General features: G+C 40.2%; 1 protein-coding gene across 16 annotated transcripts in view; it reads right to left on the bottom strand.

Annotated features, from left to right (window-relative positions):
* The window catches only part of GPHN (gephyrin), a 439201-nt gene that overhangs the window by 148234 nt on the left and 274368 nt on the right, over positions 1–16599 (bottom strand). The gene's annotated exons all lie outside the window — the stretch shown is intronic.

Here is a 16599-nt window from a genome sequence, read left to right as displayed (position 1 = left end):
GACTATATTTTTCCTTTTTTTAAAAAATTGAGAAGACATTAGTTTTATTCATACCAGAGGAATATATTTTTCTAATCATCATTTCTTTTATCTAAAACATGAAGACAATGATAGCATCTACCTCACTGGATTACTGATGAAGATTAAATAAGATAGTGTATTTAAATTATCTAGCACTTCCAAGTAGTAAACAATAAATGTTGGCTATTATTATTATTATTATTATTATTAAATTATTCCTATCAACATGGTAAAGACTGATGTAATTGAGAATCACCATTCTAAAAATATACAAACATACGGGCAAATAATGTGAATTATTTATTTTAAAAATCATTAATATTTATGTTGATTATAAAATTTATTATTTGGGGCTATGCCTAATTTAGTTCATGTTCTGGGCTACTACTAATGGTATAGTTCTTCTATTCTCAAAGTGAGAATGTGACTACTTTCAAGTTTTGTGCACAAGATGGGAACAAGGTGATATTCAAAGAATATACCAAGAGAGATAAAGGGGAAAGAAACAGACACTAAATAGATGGGGTAGTCATTAGTGGTCTGAGAGAGAGCTACTTCATTATTTCATGAAGATAAATACTTGATTATAGGATATAAAGAAAAAAGATGAATGTAAGAAAAAGGAGGCAATGAATATGGATTACTCTGTTGATGAACATTTGTATTATTTTCATTTTGGAGACATTATGAACAATGCTACATTCTTGTTAATATATCGTAATTCCCACATGCATTAATTCTAGCACATATACATATACTCGGGAACAGAAGTGCTGTTATAGGGTATAAATACCTTCTTTTACAAATTCCTAAATTGGTTAAGCCAATTTATGTATATCACAAAAGAATGGTAACAATTGCTCTTATTCCACAATTTACCTCTACCTAGTATTGTCAGTATTATTAATTTTTGTCAAATCTGGTAGGTAGTATGGTGGTTTTACTTTTTCTTACCCTACTTATTAATGAGGGTAAACACCTTTTCATCTTTATTAGTCATTTAGATATTCTCTTTTGTAAAGTCCCTGTTCAAGTCTTTTGCCCTATTTTCTCTTATTGGGTTCTCTTTTATTGAACTGTTATACTTCTGTATCTATTCTGAATAACTAGTCTTTTATCAGTTTTATATTGTGTAAATATATACTCCTACTATGCAGATTGTCTTCTTCCTTTATCATGTCTTTTTATTTTAATTTAGTTAAATCTATCAATATTTTCTTGTATAGTTAGTAGTTTTTGTGTCTTAGAAGGAATCCTTTCTAAGTGATAACAGTGGAAATGGCAGAGTAGGAATGCCAAAAGTCCATCCTTTCACTAAAGAGATGAATAAACTAGCAATAATGTCAGAATCAACTTTACCAGAAATCTAGAAACTAATAAAAAGTTTACTAGTATAGTAACTAGGAGAATGCTTAATCAATTTAAAAAAATCCTACTGATCCCCCAATATATAGCTCAATGAATGGCCTTGAAGACACAGTCCACAATCCTGGTAAAGGTTCTTACAAATGAAGGAGAACAAACCTTATTCTAAAAAATCGTGGTTGTTTGTTTCAACATGTCTGGTGGTTCACTGAAGGACACACTTGAAGGGCTGCCTTTATTTCCCCTGATTTGTAACATTCCCAGAGCTCAGGCAGCTAACTAGGGAAAGGGGGCGGGGCACAGTAGTTGTCAAAATCTACTAAAGGGGTTCAGCAGCATACTTGAATAAGAAGAAAAAGAATTAATGAACTTGAAGATAAATCAATTTAGAATGCCCAGTTTTAGAAGCAGAAAAAAAAAAAAAAGAAGAAAAGTAAACAGAACTCAAGAAATCTAAGGGACACCAATAACTGTACCAAGATATGTGTAATGGGAGTTCCAGAGGAGAGGAAAGAGGCAGGGATAATATTTGAAGAAATAAGGCACCCAAATTTTCTAAACTTGATAAAGACAAAAAGCTCAACAACCCCAAGTTGGATAAACTCAAAGATTTCTAAACCAAGACACATTATAATCAAGCTTCCGAGAGAAAAAGACAAAGACAGAATCCTGAAAACAGCAAAAGAGAAGCACTCAGACAAAAGATCCTCAATAAGAGTAACAGCTGATTTCTCAACAGAAACCATAGGGATCAGTAGGCAGTGAAATGACAAACTAAAAATGCCAAAAATTGTATATCTGGCAAAATACTTCAAAAATAAAGGTTAATTCAAGACATTCTTAGATAAACAAAAACTGAGAGAGTTCAATGCTAGTAGACCTGCCCTACAAATAATGCTAAAAGGAGGAAGTCCTTCAGGCTGAAATGTAAGGACATTAGGTAGTAATTTGGAATTCATATGAAGAAATAAACAACACTGGTATTCTGCATAGGTAAATATAAAAGTCAGTATTGTAGAGTGTATATTTTGGTTTGTAAATCCATATATATATATATTTGTTGCTTATATAATTTAAAAAGACAATTTTAGCGCTAGCAGGTTTGGCTCCATGGATAGAGCATCAGCCTATGGACTGAAGGGTCCCGGGTTCGATTCTGGTCAAGGGCACATGTCCAGGTTGCAGGCTTGATTCCCATGCAGAAGGCAGCCAATCAATGATGCTGTCATTATTGATGTTTCTCTCTCTCTCTCTCTCTCTCTCTCTCTCTCTCTCTCTCTCTCTTTCCTCTCCAAAATTAATAAAAATAATCAAACAAACAAATAAAAAGACAATTCCAAGTAAAAAGTAACCATGAGAGCTGGAATGGCTATAATAATATCAGAAGAAATGGATATTAAGCTAAAAACTATTATAAGAAATATTATATAATGATAAAAAAGTCAATTTATCAGAATATATGACAACTATAAACTTACATGCACTTAACCAGAGCCCTACAATATATGAAGCAAAAACTGACAGTATAAAAGAGAAAAAAAAATTTAACAATAGTAATGGGATATTCCAATGCTCAACTTTGAATACTGGTTAGAACAACTAGTTAAAAGGTCAAAAAGTAAAACAGATGACTTGAACAGTATAAATTAATTAGACCTAACAACCATGTAGAGAACAATCAGCCTGATAACAGTGGAATATACATTTTTCTTAAGTGAATATGGAATATTTTCCAGGATAGATAAAATGTTAGGGCACAACATAATTTTCAGTAAAATATTAAAATCATAAAATGCATTTTCTCTGATTATAGAAATCAATACAGGAAGAAACTGGGAAATTTACAAATATGTGGTAATTAAACACATTCTTAAACCAATGAGTCATGGCAGAAATCATAAGGAAAATTAGAAAATATTTTGATATGAATAAAAATGAATACATAACAGGGGGCTTCTGGTCAAGATGATGGAGTAGGTAAACATGATATAGGCATTCTCCCATACCAGTTCAAAATTATAACTAAACTACAGAATAACATAATTGCAAATGGCCTGAAATCTAGCTGAACTATAATTAAGGATATACAGAAACCACATGGAGACTGGTAGGAGGGGCATAGACATAGAACAGGCTGATCCCATACCCACATGTGATGGTTAAAATGGGCAAAGCTATCTTGGCTGCAGAGATATCCCCTTGAGGAGAAAGATGTCCGAGCCCCACACCAGGCCCTTCAGCCCATGGTTACAGTGCCAGCAAAAGAAGTCCTCATAAGTTCTGGCTGTGAAAACCAGTGGAGAATGTGGCTGTTGAGTCCCAGGTGTTCCCCTTAAAGGGCCCATGCACAGATTTACTTGGACTTATTTCCTCTGAGCTCCAGCACTGAGGCAGCAACTCGAAAGGTGCCAAGGATATGTGGGAAGGAACTGAATTGTATGGCATCAAGGCGAGGGCTGGTGGAGCAGCTCTCCCAGATAGAAGTTCTGGAAGAAACTATTGTTCTTTGCAGAGCCCTCCCCCTGCAGATGCACATGGGCACCATATCTGATTTTCCATCAACCTGATTAACACTGTTCACCTTCTGGTGATCCTCTGAGACCCGGCCGCACCCAACTTGTGGCTTTTCATTACAAATGGCCTGTCTTGGCTCATGCTACAGACTTTCCTAAATTCTTTCAAAGGTTAATAAACCACAAACAAGCAGTATCTGGCTTTGACATGCACTGTATCTCTTGCTACGTGGCCCCAGGTTCAGGTAGCCAGGCTCTGTTCCCAACTTGGCCTCCCCTGCACCTCCAAGACCAGCACAAGTAACAGCCAGCTGCAGATTGCTTTATGGATGGCCCTCGGTAGGGCATAGGCAGCAGCTGACCTTGGTCTCGACCTCAAGGGAGGCCCTAGAGCCAGTGCACCCTGTTAGCCAGCTTCAGACCAGGCTGGAGCACCACCCAACCACTTCTACAAGTCATACACTCAAGGAGTGAATATGTTGGGCACCAGAGCCCTACTGAAGCAAGTTCTGTTCTATGGGGTAGGCCCTTGCAAGCAACTCCTTTGCTATAGTCGTGGCCAGTCCTCCTAGCTGATCACCCTGTGTGTCAATTCCTTCCAATAACATGCCAACGGCAATTTGGCTCAACTATAACAGGAGGGTGCACACAGTCCAAATGGGTGCACCTGAAGTACCAGGCTCAGGTGACTGGGGAGTCTGTGCCACTGGGCCCTCCAGACACCTACTACATAAGGTCACTCTACCAAGTCTGGGAGACACAGAAATCTATCTACTAGTATATATAAAAACAAACAGAGACACAGACACAATGGGGAGACAAAGAAACATGTGCCAAATGAAAGAACAGGAGACTCTCCAGAAAAAGAATTAAATTAAATAGAGGCAAACAAACTACTAGATAAAACAATGGTTATAAGAATTCTCAAGGAGCTCGGTGAGAACTTCAACAGCATAAAAAAGGGCATATAAACCATAAAAAGAAAAAAGTTAGAAATGAATATAATAAATGAAATGAAGGATATACTAGAAATCAACAGCAGATTAGATGAAGCAGTGGGTTGAATCAATGATTTAAAAGACAAGGTAGTAGAAAACATCCAATCAGAGCAGCAGAAAGAAAAAATAATTTTAAATAATGAGGATAGTTTAAGGGATCTCTGGTACAACCTCAACTGCAACAACATCTGTGTCATCAGGGTATGAGAAGGATAAGACAGAGAGCAAGGGATCGAGAACTTATTTGAAGAAATAATGACTGAAAACTTCCCTAACCTGGTGAAAGAAAGAGACTCAAGTTCATTGAATTTGTAGATCCCTTTGGGTAGTATTGCCATCTTAACAATGTTTTCCCACTTATTTATGTCTTTTTATGTTTTGTAATTTTCAATGTTCACTCTCTCTGATGCTATTGTAAATGGTATTTTTTTAAAATTTTCTTTTAAAAAATTTTAATGTCAGTATATACAAATCCAACTGATTTTTGTGGGTTCTTCATTTATCCTGCAACTTTGAATTTATTAGCTCTAATGGTTTTACTTCTTCCTTTTTAAATTGGATGCCCTTTATTTCTTTTTCTTGCCTAATTTCCCTGGCTTAAACTTCCTGTACAATGTTGAAAAAAAGTGTTGAGAGCAGACATCTTTGATCCTTATCTTAGGGAGAAAGTTTCAATCTTTCATCATTAAGTAGGATGTTAACTATGGGTTTTGTTTTTGCTTTTTTGTTTTTTTATAAGATGCCCTTTAATCAGGTTGGGAAAGTTGCCTTCTATTCCTGGTTTTCTTACTGGTAAAATGCTTTTTCTACATCAATTGAGATAATCATGTGGATTTTTTTCTTTGGTTAATGCATCGTAATATAGTGATTATATTTCTTATGTTGTTTATATCCATGGAATAAATTTTACATGGTCATGGTTTATAATCATTTTAATATGCTGTTGGATTCAATTTCCTAGTATCTTGTTTAGGAGGCTTGCATCTGTAGTCATAAGGGATATTGGTTTGTAGTTTTCATTTTTGTGTTCATTTATATTTTGTATCAGGATTATTTTATATCATTTTATGTCTTGATATTTATAGAGTAGGTTTCCTCACTTTGCTCTTTTTCTTATTCAAGAATATCTTCGTTATTTTTGGCCCATTCCATTGACAGTCTATAAAATTTTAGAAGCAGCTTGTCAATTATCTCTCTCCCTCTTTCAATTACACACACACACACACACAAATACACAACACATCACTTACAGATTATTAGGATTTTACTTACTACATTTGTATAGAAAAGTTTTGAGGAATGCCCTGCTGAACGATTAAAAAAGGTTTACTTCTGGGGAAATATAAAGATAAATGAGAATGAAATGAGTGTGGTTTAAATGCATGTTAATCTTTTTTTTTTTTTATTTTTATTTTTTTTATTTTTTATTTAAATCTTTATTGTTCAGATTATTACATTTGTTCCTCTTTTTTTTTTTTTTTTTTTTCCCCCCATAACTCCCCTCCTCCCAGTTCCCGCCCCACCCTCCGCCCTCACTCCCCACCCACTGTCCTCATCCATAGGTGCACGATTTTTGTCCAGTCTCTTCCCGCATCTCCCACACCCCTTTCCCCCCCAGGAATAGTCAGTCCATTCCCTTTCTATGTCCCTGATTCTATTATAATCAACAGTTCATTCTGTTCATCAGATTATTTATTCACTTGATTCTTAGATTCACTTGTTGATAGATGCATATTTGTTGTTCATAATTTGTATCTTTACCTTTTTCTTCCTCTTCCTCTTCTTAAAGGATACCTTTCAGCATTTCATATAATCCTGGTTTGGTGGTGATGAACTCCTTTATCTTTTCCTTATCTGTGAAGCTCTTTATCTGACCTTCAATTCTGAATGATAGCTTTGCTGGATAAAGTAATCTTGGTTGTAGGTTCTTGGTATTCATCACTTTGAATATTTCTTGCCACTCCCTTCTGGCCTGCAAAGTTTCTGTTGAGAAATCAGCTGACAGTCGTATGGGTATTCCCTTGTAGGTAACTGAGTTTCTTTCTCTTGCTGTTTTTAAGATTCTCTCTTTATCTTTTGCTCTTGGCATTTTAATTATGATGTGTCTTGGTGTGGTCCTCTTTGGATTCCTTTTGTTTGGGGTTCTCCGCGCTTCTTGGACCTGTAAGTCCATTTCTTTCACCAGGTGGGGGAAGTTTTCTGTCATTATTTCTTCAAATAGGTTTTCAATATCTTGCTCTCTCTCATCTTCTGGCACCCCTATAATTCTGATGTTGGTACGCTTGAAGCTGTCCCAGAGGCTCCTTACACTATCCTCGCATTTTTGGATTCTTTTTTCATTTTGCTTTTCCGGTTGGGTGTTTTTTGCTTCCTCGCATTTCAAATCATTGACTTGATTCTTGCGCTCCTCTGGTCTGCTGTCGGGAGTCTGTATAATATTCGTTATTTCAGTCCGTGTATGCTTAATTTCTAGTTGGTTCCCCAATATAACATCGAGGGTCTCATTAGTTTTCTTGTAGATCTCATTAAGTTTATCGGCGGCTTCTAAACAGTTCTTGAGAGACCTTAAAAGTGTGGTTCTGAACTCTATATCTTCCATTGACAATTTTGTCCTGTTTCTTTGTCTCCGCATTTTGTTATGCTTCCTTGGTGCACCCCCTAGTGGTCTTTGTTCGCAGTTTTATAGTTAAATCTTGATTGTTGTAGCTAATTCCAAGGAGGGTTTGACCTCCAGGCCAAGTGGCTATGAGAATCAGCTGTGTCAGCAGTGAGAGAACTTCTGCCTCTAGGGAGGTGCTAATCTAGCCTTTGCCTGAGGCTATCCGGCAAATGCCTCTGTGCAGGGCTTGGGCGGGGCGGGTCGCACAGGATCAACAGGGTGGGCCGGAGAGAGCAGTTATGGCGGCTCTCAGTCCTGTCCCCAGGGGCTCTGCCTCTCTGAGTCCCAGCACCCGCTGCAAAGCTCAGAGAGAAAGCTGCACTCGCTCTGACCGAAGCCAGACAGTCCCGCTTCTCCCGTTTGAGTCTGGGTCACTAAAGACTCGCCCGGTTCTAGAGCTCAGAGTCTGCGACTCCCTCCCGATTGAAAACGCCAACCGCGCCCTCCGCTGCCAGCCCGCTCCGCGCCCTCCGCACCTCAGAATTTGACTTCAGCACTGCGCCTCCTCTGAGTGTCCGTATGCTTTTCTCTTTCCTCCTAGTTGTAGGACTTCCACTCAGCCAGCGTTCCTGTGGTTCTGGGTGATGTCCCTTCCGTTTTTTGGTTTCACTTTTGAAGTAGTTGTTCAAAGCAGCAAACTCCGGCGTTAACCTATGTCGCCATCTTGGTTCTCCGCATGTTAATCTTATTAATGTTTCATTTTTACTTTTTAATAAGGAAAATGTATTTATGCATAGCTTACAATTAAAAACATTTTAGTAAAGAAAACCAATTCAAGATTTAGTTTCAAAAATGAGACGTGGTCAACACACTCAACAACTAGGGAAAGGTAAAGGAATGAGCACAATGTCTGGCATGCAGTTGATACTTAATCATTATTTCCTTAAAAAAAAAAAAAAACCCAGTAAAAGCAGTCATTAACTTTGAAAATTACAATCTCTCTTTGTGATAAAAATGAACAAAGTATTAACTAAAAATATAGTTTAAACAAAAAGAAAAAATGTTTAGCTCTGTTAGTCTTTAATTTCTTTAAGATAACAATAAGCAAGAGTTGTCCTGGCCAAGTGGCTCAGTTGGTTGGAGTGTCGTCCTGTACACCAAAAGGTGGCAGGTTCAATTCCTGGTAGGGCACATACCTAGGTTGCGGGTTTGATTCCCAGTCGGGCATGAATAAGAGGCAACCAGTTGATGTTTCTCCCTCACATTGATGTTTCTCTCTCTCTTTTCCTTCTTCTCTCTAAAAATCAATTAAAACATATCGTCAGGGTGAGGATTAAGAAAAAAAAAAAAAAAAAAAGAGCAAGAACAGAGAATGGGGGAAATGAGATGAAAAAGGTGAAGGTCTGTATCTCATCAATATATATAAAGGAATCAATAAGGGATAAGCCAAAGACTTTCCAAGGAGTAGTGAGAATCTACCTAGAGTAAGCAGAATTTGTAGTGGGTTAAGTCAGCAAAAAATGAGAAAGAGAAATGCCAAATCACTTTCAAACAAAATAACATTCTTACTTTTAGAGAACTAATCTGTATTCCTATTATCTTACACAACTACAGGGAGAAAACAATTTGTCCCAGTTGATTGAAAACTCTGTAGATATATAATTAAACAATAGAATTTTCTTCATTAAGGGAAACTGTAATGGGAATACATACTTTCTTAGGAACTGTGCTGATTCTATCTATGTTGCTTTTTCTGTCCTAAAGCTAATTTGATTGATAGGGTGAACACTTCTAAAAGAAAAAATAGAGAGTTATACATCAAAATCAGAATACATAGCCAAAATATCATTTTCCTTTTTGAACTCCATAGTCTTTTGAAATGCCAGTAAGAATAACAACAGTGAAAACATACACATTTGTATTTGGTGCAAGGTAAATTCATAAGTAAGCCTACATTTCACCCTTTGAATCATTAATTTTATCACTTAAAATTTTTTTGTTCTGAAAAATGGTTAAACTTATAGAAAAGTTGCAAGACTAATACAATAAAAGATCTATTATTTGGATTTAATTTTATGTAGCTCGTGAGCAAATTTATAATAATTGGAATCAGTCTCCAAAAGCAGCCATATATGAAAAAGTATGGCTTCCATAGCCATAATTTGTCAATCTCCACTGGTAAGGCTTTTGGAGTCCCTGTTAACTTTGGTAGTTAGTTCTATCATATGTACACTTTCTTAATAACTTCTCTGTTTAGAGACCTTTACAGACATCTCAGTGTGCAATATAGAATCTAAATAATAAAAACAGATGACATATGCATACCTAAATTGGTTCTTTCTGAAAATATACAACATATATCCTTCCAGAGCTTTGGTACTAATCCTTTAAAGGCTATGATTAAACATAATGGAAATTTTACTAAAGAACAAAGCTATCATACCTATCTTGCATTCAGTAGGTATCTTATGACAAATCATTTATAAAATTCTGTGGACAAAATTGATACAGTGGGTTTTCATGACTATAAGAGAAGTATATGTTAGCTGGTTAAGTGCTATAGCCAACAGGGTTGCTGGCACTATGTACAATGACCTATCCTAAAAAAGAGCTCTATCAGTGACTCGCATAAAAGCATGGTTAATATATCTGTAGGTAACAGAGCTAGAAAAGACAGGAAATATACTTAATGGCCAATATAGATTTAAAAAAAGATCTTCTCAGGCTAGACTCATCAGCTGAATGTAGCAAAATGGAAAAAAAATTCATTGATTTTTAGAGAAGTGAAGGGAGGGGGAAAGAGAGAAACATCTGTGTGAGAGCAAAACATTGATTGGTTGCCTCCAGCATGTCCCCCCCCCCCCCCCCCCCCCCCCCCGGGGATCGAGCCCACAACTCAAGCATGTGCCTTGACCGGGAATCGAATCATAAACTTTGCGATGCCTAACCAAGCCACATCGGCCAGGGCGCAAAATGAAATTTAACAAGAATAAGACCTGAATTTAGATTAAAATAAGCAATACAAAAATCCACAAGAATTTCTGATATATCCTATATAATAAAGAGGTAATATGCAAAGTGACCATCACTCCAACACACAAGATAGCCGTCCCCATGTGGACACAAGATGGCCAGCAGGGAAGCGCAGTTGGGGGCGACGAGGCCTGCAGGGAAGGGCAGTTGGGGCAACCAGGCCTTCAGGGGAGGGCAGTTGGGGGGAACCAGGCCTGCAGGGGAGGGCAATTGGGGGGGGACCAGACCTGCAGGGGAGGGCAGTTGGGAGGGGCCAGGCCTGCAGGGGAGGGTAGCTGGGGGGAACCAGGCCTGCAGGGGAGGGTAGTTGGGGGGACCAGGCCTACAGGGGAGGGCAGTTGGGAGGGGCCAGGCCTGCAGGGGAGGGCAGTTGGGGGCAACCAGGCCAGCAAGGGAGGGCAGTTAGGGGTGACCGGGCCAGCAGGGGAGGGCAGTCAGGTGCAATTGGGCCGGCAGGGGAGCAGTTAGATGTTGATCAGGCTGGCATGGGAGTGGTTAGGGGTGATCAGGCTGGCAGGCAGGCAAACGGTTGGGTGCCAGCAGTCCTGGATTGTGAGAGGGAAGTCCGACTGCCCATTTAGGCCTGATCCTGGTGATGGGATCGGGCCTAAACAGGCAGTCAGACAGCCCTCAAGGGGTCCCAGATTGAAGAGGGTGCAGGCTGGGCTGAGGGACACCCCTCCACTCCTGTGCATGAATTTCGTGCACTGGGCCTCTAGTATATATATATAACACACGCACTGTGATTTTGTCTACACAGTAAACATATAAGGTATAACTATAAGCTATCTTTTTTATAAATGTAAAAATTTAAATATTCATATGAGTGTTTCTTTACAAGTACTATCTCCACTTATTAAAATTACAAATGAGAAACTGAACCTTAAATCTTGAGTAATTTGCCCCAAATGTTAAGTGGTAAAGTCAGGGCTAATATCTAGTTTTTCTGATTTTAAGTTTCATAATTTTACATTATTCCACACTGCTTTGTATGCCTCAGAATGGGAACCAGCTGAGGGAAAACTGTGATTTTTCTCTCGAATAGGTAATTAGATGCTCCCTTTTAAAAATTAATTTTTAAATTTTACATTAGTAAAGCTTGTAACAATCAGCCAAATAGTTCATAGAGATATTGCAAATGACTGTCTCATGTAGAGATCTAAAACACTGACACTAAATCTGGGCATTCATAACCACTGAGGCTCACTGATGAAGTTAGTGCCAGATAAGCATTCACAGAGTTAACACAACTTCTTTAGGAGTACTGAGGACATTAAAAACCTTCCTTTTAATCATTTTCTGTTACCTATTTCTTCTTTTTCATTCTTTTCTATGGATGTTAGGTCTGTAGAAATAGAACATTATACTCTTTGATTTATAGCTCTGATAATCATTTGTCAAAGGAATTGTAAGTCTACTTACAAAACTGAATTATCTGTCAAAAGACCATAACCACTACTTACAAAGGATTATTAAATATCAATTAATAAATAATAAGTTCCTGGTGATGCCATATGAGGCCATCCAGTTAGAATACTTAAATAGCCATTTTCAACTAGTTTCTCCAGAGAATGAAATCCTAGTAATAAAAGGAATCCACCATATGTAATAATTTCTCTTCCAGGCATCTAGAATGGTACTAGGTATGTGCAATCCTTGGGACTACTAAAAATACAAAACGAGCCACGCCAGAAGGGGTCAATGGGGGAAAATAGGGGACATATGTAATACTTTCAACAATAAGAGTTTTAAAACAAAGAGCCATTAAAATAATTTTCAGTGTAATAGTATAAAACTCAGACATTAATAACTTAAAACTTCCAAATACTTTATTTTGAAAACCAGGATGATTATTACAGTTGTGGTTGTTTTATAAGATGAGAATACAAAAAACAGTCCTGGTTCAAGTTTCATATATTTTTGAATGTTTATAATTTATAACAAAGCTATATCTGGAGAATTCACATGCTAGTTGTCAACTGAAATTCATTAGTAATTTTAAAAATCAATATTTAAGTTTTCTACTTGTCCTTTGACTAACTCAAGTCTATTTCCAACCAGGTAGGGCTTGTTGTATATAAAGATTAAAGTCTTCATTGTGGTAGTGTATCTCCCAAGAAACCACTAGTTCCCCACCTACCCCTCCATACCCTCTTCCCCAAATTATGAGTGCTTGTTCTCCCTAAATATTTAAAGGCAAAATTTACTTCAGTACTTTTCCCTCTCAGTTTATATCCCTATTAGGGATTATATATATATATATTTTCCCCCCCCAGTGGTCAGATTATTATGACCACCTGATGTTTGTAGGCAAATTAGCTATAATTTCGCGCTGAAGTTGCAAGAGGGCCAGACCATTATAAATAGGGAAGCAGGTTGTTTACCACAACAGTAGAAGTGATTTTTTTCTGATGATATGGGTAAACAACGCGATTTAACAACCTTTGAACGTGGGAGATTACACACACACACACACACACACACACACACACACACATACATTGAGTGGCCAGATTATTACGACTACCTGACGTTTGTAGGCAAAATTAGCCGTACAGTGCACCGTATGGGATATGGAAGCCAAAGGCCTGTTCGAACACCTTTGTTGTCTGCAGTTACAAAGATAAAATGTCTCCAATTTGCACAGGAACACAAGGAAAAAACAGTCGAGCATTGGAAAAAAGTCATGTGGTCCGATGAATCATGTTTCCAGGTGCATCAAGCAGACGGCAGAGTGAGAATTTGGCGGAAACAGCATGAAAGCATGCATCCCACATGCATGAGTACAACCTTTCAAGCTGGTGGGGGCAGTGTTATAGTTTGGGGCATGTTTTCCTGGCATGATTTGGGCCCTTTAATTCATGTGGAACAACGTCTGAATAGCACAACATACCTAAGTATCATTGCTGATCAAGGTCATCCTATCATGTTGATGGCGTATCCCAGTGGTCGGCAAACTCATCAGTCAACAGATCCAAATATCAACAGCACAACAACTGAAATTTCTTTGGAGAGCCAAATTTTTTAAACTTAAACTATATAGGTAGGTACATTGTTATTAACTTAATTAGGGTACTCCTAAGCTGGCCTTTGCTAAAAACATCCTCAATCTGATTGAGGTATGTTCGCTGAGGTCGAGCCCTTCCAACTCTCCCATCCACACTCGTCTTGTATACTTGTTTCGTCTATCTCCTTTCCTTCATAATCTCTATATGTCCAAACCACCTCAACCTACCTTTCTCAATCCTCGACACTACATCTTTCATTCCACAACGTTCCCTAAAATTAACTTAATAAACTTTACTTAAAGTTTTAAGTCAACTTCGCACTGTACGTGCGTGCCCGTACGTGGTATTTTGTGGAATAGCCATTCTCAAGGGGCCAAAGGGCCGAATGTGGCTCATGAGCCACGGTTTGCCAACCACTGGTGTATCCCAATGGAGATGGCTTCTTCCAACAAGACAAAGTGCCATGCCACGGTGCTCGTATTGTGCAGGAGTGGTTTCAAGAACATGAGGGAGACTTCACCTTGCTTAGGTGGCTCCCACAATCACCATATCTCAATCCAATTGAGCATTTGTGGGACGAAGTTAAAAGAGCCATCAGGCAGCTGGTTCCACAACCATCAAATCTCACAGAACTGGACAGTGCTATTCATCAGGCATGGTGTCAGATTCCTCACATCACCTTTCAACATCTCGTGGAGTCAAAGACAAGAATTGCCGCAGTATTGAAAGCAAAAGGTGGCCCAATGAAGTACTGATGGGGTGGTCACAATAATCTGGCCACTTATGTTCAAATATATCCCACGTTCAAAGGCTGTTAAATCACGTTGTTTACCCATATCTTCAGAAAAAAAATCACTTCTACTGTCGTGGTAAACAATCTGCTTCCCTATTTATAAAAGTCTGGCCCTCTAGCAACTTCAGTGCGAAATTATAGCTAATTTGCCTACAAACATCAGGTGGTCATAATAATCTGGTCACTCAGTGCACACACACACACACACACACACACACACACACACACACACACTAGAGGCCCGTTGCCCGAAAATTTGTGCAAGAGTAGGCCTTCCTTCCCTGGGCTGCTGGCACTGGCTTCCCTCTGGCACCGGGACCAAGGCTTCCCTCCCTCTGGCCGGCCGCAGGCACCCGGGACCCCGGGCAGCTTCCTCTAGGCTGGGCCCCGGCTTTGTCAGGAAGTATGTCCAGAATGACGTTAGGAAGATGTCAGGTCTATCCGGTCTAATAAGCATATTACCCTTTTATTAGTGTGTGTGTGTGTGTGTGTGTGTGTGTGTGTGTATATATATATATATATTTTCTTGATTTCAGAGAGGAAGGGAGAGGGGGAGAGAGAAACATCAATGATAGAGAATCATGGATCAGCTGCCTCCTGCATGGCCCCAACTGGGGATTGAACTCACAACCTGGGCATATGTCCTTGACCGGAATTGAACTCGGGACCCTGCAGGCTGCAGGCTGATGCTCTATCCACTAAGCCAAACCAGCCAGGGCATCACCAGTTACTTTTAGAAGGTTGTATTGCTTCTAGAAGAAACCCTGTGCCACCTTACCCATCTAGTTGCCTGCCCCACCCAGCTATCTGCACACTGCTGTTTGAGACATTTCATGGGAATGGGACCATACACAATGGGCGTTTTGTGACCGGCTGCCTCACTTGGGTGTATAACTTGGAGTGGCGGGTTGCAGGGTCCTATGTGACTGATATTAATCATTTGAGGAGCGGCCGCACCATTTCCATTCCAACAGCAGTGGGTGAGGGCTCAGATTTGTCCACATCCTCACCAACACTTGCTATCATGTAACTTTTGGTTCTAGCCTCCAAGGTGACCTCGGGGTCCCGCTGAAGCATTGCTCTCTAGAGCAACAATCTATGCTTCTCAATTCAGTTTTAAAAGTGGATGTTGTTTACAATGTCTGCACAAACATGCCTATTGGTAAGTTCTTGCTGCTCAGGATCTGCTGTGACACAGCTTGCAAGGGCTAAGTCTGCCCCAGGCCAACTTTACCCCCCGGCTGTCTGGTCCTGTCTGGTACCTGGGGAGGGCTGTTCACAGACTGCATTGGGCTTTGGGAACCGAGGGAGGAAGAGCGAGGTTCAGGTGCAGCTTTGGGGCCATGCCTATCGCAGTGACTGTGCTGCTCCCTACAGGCTGAGGTGAACGGTATGTGGGGGGCACCTTCTCTGAATGAAGCCATGGGAGCCCAGGAGCTCCTGGGTGCCCATCTGCAGGCTCCACTGTGCCCACCGTCCTGGCTTCTACGCTGCCTGGCAAAGGTCCGATCAGCAAAAATGAAAACTTTAAAGAGGTGATGTGGGCTCCACCTCAGAGTGGCTCAGACATGGTTCACGGTCCCACGTGGGACTGCAGACACCAGTGGGGATGGGCAGCGGCCACGCGGGGCCGGCATGGCCCTCTTCGTTGGGAGAGAAAGTCCACAGGGCTGAAGGCTCCCTCTTCAAACACTGATCGCTGGTCACAGTCTGGCCCCCAACTCCCATCCACGGGCCCTCCTCACGAAGTAAAGGGTGCCAGGTGAGGCCTCTTCCTGGCCATCCCCACAGACCCATTGGCTCTCCTGAGTCTGTGGGGGCAGATTGTGGGGCTCCCCACTGGGCAGCGCAGCCACAGCTGCAGCCCTGAGGCCAGGCTCTGGGCTTGGAACTGGGGTCTCCAGTGCTGCAGCCCCCCTGATCTGCAGCACCCCTGATCCGCAGCCCCCTGTGCAGTGACTCTGTGCTCACTTTGAATGCGTCATTATTCCAGGCCTGAGGGTGTGCTGGCCGATAGGGGGCTGGCGGTGCTGGGAGCCTGCGGCTGCTCAAGTCCCTCCTGTTAGGTTGTGACCGTTATGGCGTCCGGGCTAATTTGCATATTTCTCTATTTTATATATATATATGGCTAATATGCAAAGTGTCCCCTTAGGAGTTCGACTGGGAGACTGGGAGTTTGATTGCTCACTATCATGTGAGCTGACCACCAGGGGGTGGTGTGGAATGAAGGCCCTGCCTGGCAGCCAAAAGGCCCCGATCGGCCCTGACT

The sequence above is a fragment of the Myotis myotis genome, unplaced genomic scaffold (genome assembly GCF_014108235.1).
Source record: "Myotis myotis isolate mMyoMyo1 unplaced genomic scaffold, mMyoMyo1.p scaffold_m19_p_1, whole genome shotgun sequence".
NCBI lineage: Eukaryota > Metazoa > Chordata > Mammalia > Chiroptera > Vespertilionidae > Myotis > Myotis myotis.
Note: the sequence above shows the minus strand (reverse complement) of the source record. Positions and strands in the feature narration are given on the sequence as shown.